The sequence below is a fragment of the Coenobita brevimanus genome, chromosome 84 (assembly GCF_032717465.1).
Source record: "Coenobita brevimanus isolate Jiangsu-jjx chromosome 84, ASM3271746v2, whole genome shotgun sequence".
NCBI lineage: Eukaryota > Metazoa > Arthropoda > Malacostraca > Decapoda > Coenobitidae > Coenobita > Coenobita brevimanus.
The window spans coordinates 41,286,560-41,302,861 of record NC_137037.1 but is presented as its reverse complement, the minus strand read 5'-3'; the positions used below and the strand labels follow the sequence as shown (position 1 = coordinate 41,302,861).

General features: G+C 40.7%; 1 non-coding gene across 1 annotated transcript; it reads right to left on the bottom strand.

The window, feature by feature from the left end:
* Nucleotides 1-15,050: 15,050 nt before the first annotated feature.
* Nucleotides 15,051-15,169, bottom strand: LOC145410288 (5S ribosomal RNA). Its single transcript, XR_013899251.1, has one exon. It is a non-coding gene; the product is annotated as a 5S ribosomal RNA (ribosomal RNA).
* Between the last annotated feature and the right edge of the window lie 1,133 nt (nucleotides 15,170-16,302).

The window sequence follows — 16,302 nt, the reverse complement described above, 5'->3', positions numbered from 1 at the left end:
GAGAGTAAGAAGAAAGTGGATGAAGAGTTTGGGAGGAATTTGAGTGTGAAGTGGAGGGAGAGTAAGAAATTGTTTTGGAAGGAGGTAAAGAAAGTAAGGCAGTGTGAAAGGGGAAATAATAGGGGAGTGAAAGATAGGAATAATAGATTGTTGGTGGAGAAGAGAGAGAAATTGAGGAGATGGAAGGAGCACTTTGAGGATTTGTTGAATGTAGAGAGTGAGAGCAGTGTGAGTATAAGTGGTTGGGGAATGGCTGGGAGAAGAAGAGATGAGAGGAGGGAGGAAGAGATCAATAGGGCGGAAGTAGTGGAAGCGATGAAGAAGATTAAGCTGGGAAAGGCCCCAGGAATTGATGGAGTGTGTGGTGAAATGCTTAGGTATGGGGGTGAGATTGTTGTGGAGTGGATATGGAAGTTGTGTAGATTGGCTTGGGAAGAGGGAAGGGTTCCAGAGGACTGGAAATCAGGTATAATTGTTCCTCTGTACAAAGGAAAAGGGGAGAGAGAAGTATGTGGTAACCATAGGGGTATTTGCCTTCTTAGTGTGACTGGTAAAATATATGGTAGATTACTCATTGTTAGGGTTAGGCATATGACAGAGGAGCTAGTTGGAGAAGAACAAGGGGGATTTAGGAAGGGAAAAGGGTGTGTAGATCAGATATTTGTTCTAAGATGTTTATTGGAGAAGTATCTAGAGAAGGGAAAGAAAGTGTATGCTGCCTTCATGGACTTGGAGAAAGCTTATGACAGAATAGATAGGCAAGGTATGTGGAAGGTATTAAGAATATATGGACTGGAGGGGAAATTGCAGAGTGCTGTGAAGAGTATGTACGAGGGAGCTAGGGCTACGGTGCGAGTGGACGGTGAGCTGAGTGAGTTCTTTGATCTCAATGTGTGACTGAAACAGGGGTGTGTGATGTCTCCATGGCTGTTTAATATATATATGGATGGGGTAGGGCAGTGGATGTGGGGGTGGCCCTAATGAATGAGGGTGAGATTTGGAAGATTCCGGTGTTGCTGTTTGCTGATGATACAGTATTGTTGAGTGAAGATGAATGGGAGTTGCAAGGTTTGGTGAATGAATTTGGGACAGTGTGTAGGAGGAGAAAGCTGAAAGTTAATGTAAACAAAAGTAAAGTTATGGTGTTTGAGAGGAATGAAGTCACAGAGTGTGCAGTGAGGTTGGATGGTGAGGATATGGAGAATGGGAGTGCATTCAAGTATTTGGGTTGTGTGATGAGTAAGGATGGAACTTTGGGGGATGAAGTACGTGAAAGGGTACAGCAGGGAAGGAAGGTTGTTGGTACACTGAAAGCAGTGATGAGAAATAGGGAGGTGAGTATGGAAGTTAAGAAGTCACTGCATGATGGTATTGTGATCCCTACCCTGACGTATGGAAGCGAGGCATGGACCTTGCAAGAGGGGAACAAGTCAAGAGTGAGAGCAGTGGAAATGAGTTACTTGAGAGGAGCATGTGGAGTGACGTGGAGGGACAGGTTGATGAATGAAGAAGCGAAGGAACGCTGTTAGGTGGATGTGGATGTGGTTAAGAAGATTAGGAGAAATACACTGAGGTGGTTTGGACATGTGGAGAGGATGAAGAATGAAAGACTGACTAAGAGGGTGTATGTAGGTGAGGTGGAGGGAGGGAGAGGGAGGGGTAGATCGAGGATGAGGTGGAGGGATGGAGTTGAGAGGTATATGAGGGGGGGGGGTGAGTTGGGGGTAGGGTAGTCAAATGGTGGGTGACAGAGTGACTTGGAGGCGTTTTGTCTGCGACCACCCTTATTATTATTATTATTATTATCCATCCATCCATCATCTAATCCTACACTGCCCCATGAGGAGTGTAGGAGCCCTGGACTAAGCAGATGGTCCCGACATTTAAAATGAGAGTGACCAGCCTCACTCATCCCTGAGTGGCATTACATGAGCAATCAACCCCAACCACCCATTGGATATAAACCTTCACCGGCTTAATCCGATTAGAGCACAATAATTACTCACTAAACCACCAGGCGCCAAAATTTGGTTAAATGGTTACCACCCAGTGTAGTAAATGGTTTCCTGGTGTACAGGAAACCATTTGGCTTGTCAGTCAGTGTAGAGTCACCCACAGGCAGAAGGAAGAGGAAAAAATGAAGGAAAGAAAGACAGAATAGGGAGTGTAAAGTTACCCGTAGGCAGAAGGACAAGGAAAGAATGAAGTAAAGAAAGACGGAAGAGGATGGAAAGAAAGAATTATTATTATTATTATTGTTTTGTTGTAGGTCGGGGTAACCATTATCCACTCAGTGTAGTGATGCCTTATGGTCTCTACACTGAGATAAGCCAAATGGAGACCATTTACTATGCTGGGTGGTAATCATATAACCAAGTAATGGCACCTGGTGGTTTAGTGGTAATTACGGTGCTCCAGTCAGATTGAGCCACTGCAGGTTTATATCCAAAGGGTGGTTGGGGTTTATTGCTCACCTAATGCCACTCAGGGATGAGTGAGGCTGGCCACCACTCAAATGTCAGGATCAACTTGCCTAACCCGGGGCTTCTGTGCTCCTCATGGGGTAACACAGGATGAATTGATGAATGAATGAATGAATTTATTATTATTATATATCACTCTCATCTTAAATGTCAGGACCAACTTGCCTAGCCCCAGGCTCCTACGCTCCTCATGGAGCATCGTAGGGTTGGATGATGGATAGATGGATGGATTATTTTTATATTGCATGTATTTGGTGCAGGCTCAGGTTCATTTGCCCTTATATGTTCTGGACATAGGTAGCCTGGTCTCTGGCTTTTCCACCTTGAAGGGGTTAGTTTTTATTATAATTACAGTATTATTATTATTATTTTTTTTTTAGCAGTGGTAAGTAACAGGGAAGAGAGCATGGATGGAAAAAAGTTGCTGCATGACAGAATTGTGATGATGTACTTACTCACAGGTGATTGGTTACCTGGTTGGGTGTGGCATTGGCAGGTACTTCATTTATCAGCTAATCCTGTGTTGCCCCATGAGGAGCGTAGGAGCCAGGGCTAGGCAAGTTGTTCCTGACATTTGAGATAAGAGTGACCAGCCTCACTCATCCCTGCGTGGCAATATGTGAGCAATAAACCCCAACCACCCCTTGGATATAACCTACACAGGCTCAATCATACTGGAGTGCCTTAATTACCCACTAAACCACCAGGCCCCATGTAGTGAATGGTTTCCTGAACAGGAAACCATTTGGCTTGTCACTCAGTGTAAAGACCATAAGGCAGCACTATACTGAGAGAGTGGATGATGGGTGCCCCCACCTACAAAATAATATATCCATCCATCAATCGTCCAATCCTATGCCGTCCCATAAGAAGCATAGCAGCCCGGGGCTAGGCAAGTTGGCCCTGACATTTAAGATGAAAGTGATCAGCCTCACTAATCCCTGAGGGGCATTTCGTGAGCAATAAACCCCAACCACCCCTTGGATATAGCCTACACAGGCTCAATCCTACTGGAGTGCCTTACTTACCCACTAAACCACCAGGTGCCATAATTTGTTTATATGGATACCACCCAGCATAGTAAATGATTTCCTGTGTACAAGAAACCATTTGACTTGTCACTCAGTGTAGAGTCACCCACAGGCAGAAGGAAGAGGAAAGAATGAAGGAAAACAAGAGAGAGTGTAAAGTCACCCTTACGCAGAAGAAAGAGGAAAGAATTAAGGAATGAAAGACAGAAGAGGAAGGATGGAAGAGAGGAAAAGGCTTACATCAAGTGGATAATAATAATAATAATAATAATAATAATAATAATAATAATAATAATTTGTGGTAGGTGGGGGCGCTCACCATCCACTCACTTGATGTAGTGCTGCTTTCAGGTGTCTGCCCTTTCCTCTCTTCCATCCTCTTCTGTCTTTCTTTCCTTCATTCTTTCCTTGTCCCTCTGCCTACGGGTGACTTTACACTCCCTCTTCTGTCTTTATGTCCTTCATTCTTTCCTTTTCCTTCTGCCTGTGGGTGACTCTACACTGAGTGACAAGCCAAATGGTTTCCTGTACACCAGGAAACCATTTACTACGCTGGGTGGTAACCATATAACCAAAATTTGGCACCTGGTGGTTAGTGGGTAATTATTGCGCTCCTGTCGGATTGAGCCGGTGAAGGTTTATATCCAAGGGGTGGTTGGGGTTGATTGCTCATGTCATGCCACTCAGGGATGAGTGAGGCTGGTCACTCTCATCTTAAATGTCGAGACCTCTTTATGAGGTACCAGAGAATTTCAATCGGGTTGAGGTCTGAGCTATTACCTGGCCAGTCTTTCATGAATGATACCTCGCAGTCACGAAGCCAATTGGTGACCGATTTGGCCTTGTGAGCAGGTGCACCATCCTGCTGAAACACTCGTGCACCTGTGAGCTCGAAGGAGTCTGGCAAATGATCACACAGAAGCTCCAGGTAAACATCCTGATTCACCCTAATGTTCTTGGGAAGCACAACAAGCTTCCCCAAACCTTGACCAGAAAAACAACCCCATACCATGAGTGAATCAGGATGTTTAACTATGCTTTCAACATACCGTGGGTCAAGTGGGTCACTACCTTTGCACTGGTACACACGTGTTCCTCTGTTACAGGTGACACTAAACGTTGCCTCATCAGACCACAACACTGACACCCATTGCTCCTCACCCCAATTAAGGTATTTGTTAGCAAAGGCAAGCCTACGAAGTTGCTGGTATTTTGTGAGAAGAGGCTTTCTCACAGGCCAAAGACTTGTGTAACCAAGTTCATGGACCCTACAAGACACGTGCACACAGACACCTCACCAAACACTTCTGGGTAGCTCTCTTTTATTTTCCTTGCACTCACACGAGGATTAAACTCCACTGCACGTTTTAAAACATTAACAGACCTTGGGGAAGTTTTCCTAGGCCTACCAGACCGCAGTTTCTTTGTGGGAACATCATCACTGTTTTCCACTCGAAACTGTGCACACCACCTACGCACTGTCGATCGAGCCACACCAACCAATTCACTAATTTCCTGTTTGGTGGCCTGCCTCATTTAGAGCAATGATCTGGGATATGATTTCACTTGATAGTTCATGGGTAGGTGCCATAACAAAGTAGCGGAAGCCAAAACACTGCGGGACACTCGGTAAAAAAGGGCGCAAAAAGAGAAGGAGATGTGGCAGAGTTCCTCTCTCTCAGGCAGCCCGTGGGCAACTGAAGCGGACCAACCAGCGCATCGGAAGGCCTCAGGCTACCGTGACGTCATGCTAGTGCCGCAAATTTGTGACTCAATTTTTACTACCAAAAATGGGTGATTCTTTTTTGGCCATAAGTATTGCGTGCCCGGCGGTAGGCGCTCGATAATTTTGACGAGCAGTGTATATATATATATATATATATATATATATATAAAATCCAGAGCTCCATCTATGGATATGGTAAGGTGTAGGGTCTTTAAAAAAAAAAAAAAAAAAAAAAAAGGAGAGAGAGAGAGAGAGAGAAAACTAACCACAGTTTGCCCAGTTAAATAGGAGGCACTCTTTCACTCACCATTAAAGCCCCCAAATCCTGGCTCTCTCACAGAAAAAATAAAAATAAAATATAAATAACTAAATAATAAAAATTACATTATATAGCCTAAAAAGCTAAAGAGTAATAAAAGAACATTAAGACATGCAAAATACAAAAAAAAATCATGATACTGAGTAGTCAGTGTTGTTCTTTGAAAAAAATAAAAATAAATAAATAAAAATAATAATACAAGTAAAAAAACTACAAGCAATGACTCAGTACAGTAGTTAAGTATGCCCTGTACACTTAGAAATATTCCCTTACATCCTCCTGGGGACAGGAAAAATATACTACAATAATGCTGCAAAGATATACTGTAATCACTAACCCACCATGTGGCTACCATGGTGACGAAATGGCACCCAGGCCAAGCATATTTCAATACTCTTTTGTTGCTGCATCTCCACCAATTAGATCTGTACCAGCATACTCCACCAGCCAATCACCTGCAAAGAAATATTATCAATAGTGAGAGTCATCATCAGCATCACCACACCCACCCAGCCACCCAATCAGCCATGGGAAAATATGAAGTGGGAAACCAATGGGTCAAATGGTTAGACTGACTTGTTGACCCATTCAGTTCAATTTTATATTCTTGCTGCTGCCTCCTCCTTTTTTTTTTTTTTTTTAAGGGCAACAGCAATAGCTGGTTAACCCCCTGAAAATGGTGATTTGTTTTACTCTAGCTGGTCTGGTTACTTATTTTTAAATGTATTTTTCAGCTTGATCCTAATAATGCAGGGATTAATGAAGGATGTATCTGGTACTGCATTACCGCTCCAGCTGAAGTCTTTGTATAAAACTATCTTGATTAAGAATGTTACCAAATTTACGAGCAGAAATTAATTTTGGCAGCATAACAACCAGTCATTACCATCAAAGGGCAATAACAAACAGGAAGACCTAAACTTCACAAGTACACTACAATATTTACTTCTTGTATCCAGTGATTTTTTTTTTCTGCCACCTGAGAATTTTTACTTACTCTTAAGGTGGATCTAATTGTAATGGAGTTAGAGCTACATCTAACAACTCCAGTAAAAAAATTAAAAAGAAAGACTATAAAATAAATAACAAAAATAAAGATGTTTGGAAGTAGCAAGAAAAAAAAAAAAGCCACCTGATAGGAGGGAATGATTATTACTGACAGCTGTCAAGGTTTCTAACTGCAGCATGAGCTACTGCCAACCCCTACTACCCCTTCCAACCACAGGGAGCTGAAGCTGGGTTACTATAGTCCAAGATACCTAAGGGGTGTTGACTACCAGTACAATTAAGAGTAAGCTATATGAACAGCCTACTTTCCTTCACAGCAATCAAGATACCTAAAGGGTGTTTACCAGTACAATTAAGAGCAGGCTATATGACAAGCCTACTTTCCTTGATGGCAATGATAAGAAACCCCATGGGAATCAAATCTACAATATGCATGGCCGTCACTCCAACTAGGGTGTTTTAACTACTAGATCTAAGGAATAAACTTCAATATAACAAACCCTTCCTAAATTGAATAAAAGGGACTGCTGGTATCCAGAATAACATATGCATGCTATCAAAGTGAATGGGTTACAGAAGACATTATAAAACCTTCACTATGAGAGATGCACCCTGAGCTTAATAGCCTAGTGGTAGCAAGAACAGTACTGTATAGGCTAAAATGTTGTAAGGAGGTTCAGACAGAAGTTAACTGAAAAAGATGTGTCCTAAGCTAAATAAAATGGTGGCAGCAGGAATACTCTGTGTTTACATAATGACTGGTGCCACCTGGTATGTGCTGATGAATACAACTGAAAGTCCTCAATGCAAGCATGGATTTTAGGATGAGCAAGTGCTTGAAACCTTTTCTTGGGCTTTACTTTTTTTATTTTATATTCTCTCTGCATGTATCATACTGATATTTTATATGCAATCAGGTGACTTGAGGACAAACCCAGCAGGGTCAAGCTGAACAGAAAAGATGGGTGGACAGAAGCAAATTCTGGTGCACATATGTTTGACTGTGTAACAGATTTTCACTTTTATGTAGTGGATGAGAAAGGTAGTGCTCTTGGGGACATTTGTGTGGGGAGGGGATTGAAGATGATCCACAGGTGAACAAGGCAAGAGACAAGAAGGGTGGGTGATAAGCTGGATGAATGGAAAGCAATGACTGACTGTATTTGTGTGGATGAGAGAATGAGAAAATATGTGTTGGATGTAAATGCATACAGAAGCTTGGGACATGCTCTTTGACCACTACTTAGTAGTGGTGAGAGTCAAGGTATGAATGAGCTGGAAGAATAGGACAGCAGAGCAGGAGGAAGCTGTCCATACAAAGAGGGTAGAAAAGTTGCACGAGGAAAAAAAAAAAAAAAAAAAAAAAAAAAAAAAAAAAGGGGGGGGCCCAGAATATAAGAAAGAGGTGGAGGAGCGACTGAGTGGATATGATCTGGAGCAGATGGGGGAGGGGCAAGGTGTATGCAAGGTATTCACAGAAGAAATCTGTGATGCATGTGAGGTGGTGTGTGGTGTGAAAAGAAGACAAAAGGGGGTACAGGGAACACCATGGTGGAATGAAGAAGTGAGAAAAGCTGTGGCATAAAAGAAGAAAGCATATAAGCATGGTGGAATGAAGAAGTAAGACAAGCTGTGATGCAAATGAAGAAAGCATACAGTGAATGGATGGGAAGCAGAGGCATGAAGGAGGTTGAGAGATGGAATGAAGAGTTATAATGTAAAGGAGAGAGGTGAAATGATTAGTCAGAGAAAGTAAGAAGAAAGTGGACTGGGAGTTTGGAAGGAATCTGAGTGTAAATTGGAGGGAATGTATGAAAATGATTTGGAAGGAGGTTAAGAGTGTAAGACAGGATGATAAAGTACCAGGGGAGTGAAAGATAAAAATGGCAGGTTACTGGTGCAGAAAGGAGAAAGAGTGAGCAGATGGAGAGAACACTCTTTAGTAACTGTTAATATAGGGAATGAAAGTAACACTAATGTAAGCAGCTGGGGAATGGCTGGGAGAAGGAGGGAGATGAGAAAGGAGGAAGAGCTCAGTAGGATGGAAGCAGTGGAAGCAATGCAGAAAGTCAAAATGGGGAAAGCCCCAGGAACTGATCGAGATGTGGTGAAATGCTGAAGCATGAGGAAGTGATAGTTGTAGATTGGATATGGAAGATAGAGTGCCACATGATTGGAAGTCGGGTATAATTATTCCCCTGTACAAAGGAAAAGGGGAAAAAAGAAGTGTGTGGTAATCATAAGGGATTTGTCTTAATGTAACAAGAAAAGTATCTGGTGGGTTACTTATTGACAGAGTTTGCGAAATAACGGGAATTAGTTGAAGAAGAACAGGGAGGTTTTAGGAAGGGAAGGGATTGTATAGATCAGATACAGCTATTGAAATATGACTTAGGGCATCCCCCCACAAGGTATTAGAAAACACAGAAATCATAGTATACCACAGTGTTTGTTCATGAAATGCCATTCATTAATATGAAATAATGTTTCCCTTGTTTTTCAGGACCAGTTCGATGTGTTTTGGCATGGAATCATTTACATCTCTAAAGTAATCTAAGGACATTTCTTTGCACCAAACATTTGTCAGTTCAGTTATGAGGTTGTCCAGATTGGGTGTCTTCTTCTCTGCCATGATTTTCTTCATCTTTGCCCAGCAGTTTTCTATCGGATTTAGATCCGGACTGTTGCCAGGCCTGTAAAGGACCTCAATCCGATTATCCTGAAGCCATTTTGTCACCTTTCTTGACTTGTGACAAGGAGCTGAATCGTGCATGAAAAAGTAGCACCCATGAATGGCAAAAAAGTTTAACAAATGATCTTTCAGAACTTGAATGTACTGGCCACCATGCATACTCAAGTTCTTTGGAAGAAAGCAGAGGCCTCCCCTTCCCATTTCACCTGAGAAACACCCCATACCATTACTGACTGTGGGTGACTAACAGTCAGCACCATGTAAGCAGGGTCGTATTGACTATGAGAGGCAGGGTGACCTTGGCATAGCGCACCTGGAACACTTGAAATGTGCTTTCATTGGAAAACATAACTTTTCTCCACTCATCCAATGTCCAGTGTGCATACTCCTTGGCAAACTGAATGCGCTGCTTCTTCATGCAGTCAGTGAGAAGTGATTTCTTGGATGCAGTGTGACTTGGCAAACCCAGCTCCTTCTGCAAGCGGTGTTGGATAGTTCGAATTGAGAAGTCTTGTAAGAGCTGGGGATGCATTCTCTTCAATTCTGGTGCTGTCAGTTGAAGATTCTTGATTACTTCCCTCTTCAGAAGCGTATCTGATTCTGTACCTCTGGAAGTCGTCCTTTTCTTTCCACTGCTATGCTTGTGCTCTGGTACGACATCAGGTGGCTGCAGCAAGAATCTTCATGACGGTTGACTTTGCACGTCCAGTATGTTCACAAACTGTTCTCATAGGGACATTATCCTGCCTCCATGCAATGATACGGACCCTCTCATCCCTTGAGCAGTACCGGTACTTTCCAGGCATGACAACGCAACTCTAGGAAAACAACAGGACAAACAGTAATGCATACGAAAAAAAAAAGGGAGGTGCAACTCAGAGCGATGGGAACATATACTCCCACTCTTGCTTCTGGGCAAGCACTGATGTGCTGAGTGTTTCATCACCTCCTGCCAACACCAAAGGAGATTCCAGTTACTTCCTCCCCAAAAAATTCACCTGGTAGAGGTGGAAACACAAAGCAAAGGCAGACAACTCTCCCATAGCAATTGTTTGTGTAGGTCCTAAGTCAGTTTGCAGTGGGTGAATTTATCCTAAGGTGTTTGGTGAACAAGTTTCTAGACAAGGGACAGAAGTTGTATGCTGCCTTCATGGATTTGGAGAAAGTATATGACAGAGTGGATCATTAAGGAATGTGGAAAATACTGAAAATACAGTAAACTCTCAATTATCTCTCATGCAATATCTGGCACTACCATCTAGGCTCTATTAAAGCAATATCCAGCTAAATTATGCAACACCTGGCACCGAAACGGGATGTAACTGGCAGTCTAATGCAACAGCCAGTGCTAAGGCGGCTCAACTAACTCCTAAAAAGTTGCCAACCGGCAAAAGGGAAAATCCTGAAACTTGGGAGCCAATGAAAACCCTTGTTATATGCCAGCCAATCAGAATTCATCACGGGCACAGCTCACCCAGCTGCCAAGAATACCACTGCATTCTTATTCTTGCCCGTGGATGACAGAGTCGACATGCCTGAGTGCTCCACTCTTCAGACCATGCGTTCGCAAAATCCTGGTGCTTTGATTAACTCTGCGGTGACCTATGTTTGAGGTATTGTACTGTATTGTATTGCAAAGCTAATGGCCTGTCAATGCTCATGTCCTAGTGCTCTACTGTGACTGTTAAACTACCCATGTGCTGTACTGTGTACAGTACTGTTTACAAGTGCGAACCCCCCCCCCAGGGGCTGTTTCTCCCCACGTATCTCACCACTGATGCCTACACTTGGTGAGTACTGTACATACATTAGTACACAATGTACAGCACTGTACTACTGTACTGTATCATTACTGTACTGTTCTTATATGCTTAGTTTTCATCTTTTATTCATTGTAAAATTTTTAGGATAGAGGGTCGAGACACAATCACATTATCTGGCTCAAAGCCATATGTTGCACCAGATATGCAATATCCGACATATCACGTTAACTGGCGTACGGCTTGGCTGAATTACAATGGAAAATTGAGAGTTTACTGTATATGGAGTAAACGAGAAGCTGGTGAATGCCGTGATGATTAAGTATGAGGGCGCTAAGGCTGCAGTGTGTGTGTGGCTGGTAAACTGAGTGAATTTTTCTGTTTGAATGTTGGACTGAAATAGGTGTGACATGTCCTCACGGTCGTTCAATTTGTACATGGATGGAGTTACAAATGAGTTACAAGGTAGGGAGTGGATGCTGAAGCAGCTCTAATGAGAGCGGCAGTGTTTGGAAACTTTCTGTTTTGTTGTTTGCAGATGATACTGTACCATTAAATGAGAACAAAGGTGCACTGCAAAGCTTAATGAATGAGTCTGAGAGAGTACCGGTATGTAAGAAACGGAATCTAATGATGAATGTATGGAATAATGTTGTGGTTTTAAAGAGAAAGTCACTGAATGCATTGTGAAGCTGGATGGTGAGGAACTGGAGAATGTGAGTGCATTTAAGTATTTGGGTACTGTGAAGAGTAAGGATGGATGGTTAGAGGATGAAATGCTTGAAAGGGTACAACACGGAAAAAAACGTGGCTTGTTCACTGAAAGCAGTGATAAGAAACAGGGATGTGGGGAAAAAAAAAAAAAAATTGCCGCATGACAGTAGGGTATTCCCAACTCTAACGTATGGAAGCGAAGCTTAGACCTTGTTGGAAAGATACAAGTCAAGAGTGAGAGCAGTGGAAATATGCTATCTGAGACGAGCAAGTGGAGTTACATGGAGAGAAAGACTAATGAGTTATCTGAGAGGAGTATGTGGAGTTACATGAAGAGGCAGACTGACCAAATGAATAAGTGAAGGAGCAATGTGGTGTGGTTGTGATTGAAAGCGTTAGAAATACAATGAGGTGGTTTGGCTATGTGAAGAGGATGGAGAGTGAGACTAACTAGGAGAGTGTGTGTGTGAGGTGGAGAGGGAGTAGAGGGAAGGGGAGACTGAAGATGAGATGGAGGGGTGGAGTAGAGAGTTATATGAGAGAGAAGGGTGTATGATGGGGGCGGGCAGCAAAATGGATATGAAAAGGGGACGGGGAGGCAATTTGTTTGTGGCAACAATTTAAACCAAACAACTATAACAGGAACATCACTGAATAAAGGATGCCTGTACAAAATAACTGAAATCTCTAAAGCTAAATGTAAAGAAATATGTAGTTACTAGGAAAATATGACCAATAGTTATGTGAAGAATGCCTATAAAGGAAATTTTTAAACCATGAGAAATAATAAGGCAATTACCAGTATGATAATTATTCTGAACAACAATGTCTCTAAGTATCTGGTTAGGTTTGCTAGAATGATAGTTTATTTAGGTTATGTACTGTTCTTTTCCAAACAATACTGGATGATACCTAATACAACCACAGTACTGGATGATACCTAATCATCTAACCACATACCGTATTGGATGACACCGGTACCTAATCTAACCACAATACTGGATGGTACCTAATCTAACCACAGTATTAGATAATACCTAATCTAACCACAAGTTTGGATGATACCTAATCTAACTACAATACTGGATGATACCGTAAACTGGGGTGAATTCGGACGATTTTTTCATTTTTTTGTGCCATGTAATCTAGTTTTTAATTCAGTCCAAGATCTTAAATACTGTATGTTGAGCTGGTCCACTAGGGTATCGAATCATAGCAGTACAAAATTTAAAATGTTTCATATATAATTATAGCAAATATAGTAATGAATGTCCGAATTTGTACTCAAACTTTGGTGAATTCGGACACACTGTATAAATTTGTACATAAATAGAAAATGAATGCATATGACTACCCTGGGTTCCCAGTTTAGTCTCGGACGTATGTGGGGCCATTTCGGACGCTCTTGGGCTTTTAAAAAAATGTTCTAGTACAAAAATAATACCACTCCCTGACAAAATAAGCTAATGACTATAATGAGATATGAACACAACAGCAATTTTATTTTTTTCCTTGGTTTAAATAAAACATATTAGAACACATGTAGATAAGATAAATCTAGCTACAAACCTTAGTACTGTATATGGAACAATCATTTCTTGACTAATAATTTCGTTTTTGGAAGACTGATGGATTATAAGTTACAGGTGATATTTAACATGATTATTTGGCTTTACCAGTTTTTTGCTTGCCTTTTTCACTACGATAAGGACCTTGATCTCCACCAGTTCTTTTCTTAAATGTTCGAGTCATTGGGTGACCTTGTTTAAACAGGTAGTACCATAAAAGCTCAAGAGTATACCTGTAAATGATACATATGAATCCAATTACACACAGTATCCACATCTGGCAAATTATAAGCAATTGTACATTGTAAAAAGTGTTACTTTTTCGTTCATACTCCCCCTGTCCGAATTCACCCCATGCCCGAACTGACTCCAATTTGCATTAAAATTTTAAAAATTTCATTAAATGCCCAGTTAAGAGATTAATTGAGAAGATAACACCAATTACTTACTTTGCACTTTCACACTACGCATGAAAGTACATCCGGGCACCGAAGATTTTCCTGCATCTATTCATTAACATTTCTGCCAAAGAAAGTTTGCCAATGTTACAAATTTTATTCTTTTTACATATGTTTGCTTTTTAGTATATCTCTAGTATGTGTCACATGATATATTAAGTATCTTTATACACGAAAGTACAGTAAAGAATTACAAACAATTGGGAGCAAACATATTCCTAATATGTTTATTCATTAATTATTAATTAATTTAAACAACTTTTTATTGCAATAATATCCGAATTCGCCCCGAGTCCGAATTCACCCCAGTTTACGGTACCTAATCTAACCACAACATTGGGTGATACCTAATCTAACTACAATACTGGATGATACCTAATCTAACCACAATATTGGGTGATACCTAATCTAACTACAATACTGGATGATACCTAATCTACCCACAATACTGGATGATGCCTAATCTAATCACAATATTGGATGATACCATACCTAACCTAACCACAATACTGGGTGATACCTAATGTGACCATGATACTGGATGATACCTAACCTTACCAACAGAGGCAGGCTTGCTTAAAATAATTACCTCAAAAATACAGAAAACCATAAAAAGCGGGAGCATATGTATGGTGAATAAATTAACAATGCCAGTGAAAAAAAAAAAAGTAATTTCCACCATAATCAGGAATAAATTATGACAAAATCAATGTACTGCAAATAGCTACAAATCAAAATCCAAAACAAGTACAGAGAGCAAATTTCACTAAAATAAATGGTAAACATAGGCTTTAATTTCAGCAGAAGGATTATGGCACCTGGCAGTAGGAAGATACATAGAAACATCTTTCCAAATCAATTCTTCTTCCTGATACACTTTAATCTTTTTATGGTTATTTTTGGGGTGGTAACTAAACAATTCACATTAAATTTTTTTTCCTGTTGCTTTTGGTCATGTTCCTTCCATTGCATCAACCGTCTCTTGAGCATAATGTTCCAAAATATTTCCCGGTTACCTTGTAGTACCTCCTCCTAACCTTACATTTTAACTTAACCTAGCAGTTTATCCTAACCTATCTTAACCAAGATTCGAGGAAGTTTTAGCAGGCCTGCCATTACAAACATCGGCAAGGTATAATGAACATGATGACAAAAAGGGAGGATAAGTCATTCATTCATTGCCAGACGCCATGTATCTCAAACGGGGTGGCCAACGGCTTAGAGTTAATTGTTTTACAGGGAGGGGCACTAATCCTCCACCAACCCCACTTGACACGTAGGGAGAACGTTATGCCAACAGCATCTGGTGTTCCCAGGCGGTCACCCCTCCAAGTACTAACCAGACCCAACGTTGCTTAACTTCGCTGATTGAACGGGAAGCGGTGTACTCAACGTGGTATGGCCGTTGGTCAACAGAAAGTAATTGTTTACCTCCTTGAAAATAGTATAAAACAAGACAAACTGAAGTAATATCAACTTAACTGGTAAGGTCCATCTGCTGCTTCAAGTAAACCATACATTTACCCAATAAATAAATGAAAAGAAACATTATTACAATAAGGAACAGTATTGGATAGCATGTGTGCCTGTAATATGAAGGCTACCCAACCAAAAGTTACAGAGCCACCTTGTAATGTTAAACTGACTGGGTTCCTGTTGCTAAGAAAAACAAAGAACTTCAGCATAATTCACATCACCACTATGCAAGCACTTTTATCCAGTGAATTTACAAACACTTACAGGAGCACAGCTAATCACAGAGACTTTAATGTCTACAGTGCCACCTCAACCGCTTCTAGATAAATATGGAAAAATACAAATACATTTAAACAGACAAATTACAAAATTAACCATGTTTAGCTACTGAAAGTAAATAACATACATTTCAGTAACATTATTACTCCCATTTGCATGTCTAACCACATAAATTTCAAATATTTATTGGGCTTTCAAAGTGACCAAATACAGTAAAAATAGAGTAGCCTAATAAAAAGCAGTTTTGGCAAACTACAAAACATTACCATGCCGTAGTACATAATTACTGAAATATGACACACATATTCCAGTAAGCAATGAAGAGATCTAGTAATAAATTATTGCATTGAAAATATACGACTAAAATAGTTTCACCATCCTGAATCCAGCATCACCATACCAACTCATCTTTCTTGTCCTTTCTCTCTCCTCCATTCATCACTACACAACCCTAACATCACTACAGTTCTCTACATATAAGTAAAACATTTAACACACTTACCATTGTGAATATTTGTGATATTTTTCCGGCCCTTTAAAGAACCTTCTCTTCCGTGATTACATTATGGCATCATAGGTACGGGTTGTAGTATTTAAAAAAAAAAAAAAAAAAAAATCTAAGTTGTATTTATTACATTATTTGGTCAAACCATACAAATTTTTACAATGAACCTAAGTCAAAAAGTACTGAAATTATAACGTACTGTGTAATACAGGATTACTGCCAAGTTACAACACGAACCATATTTGAGCAAAGTATTGAGATACACAAACGTTTGCCCAAATCC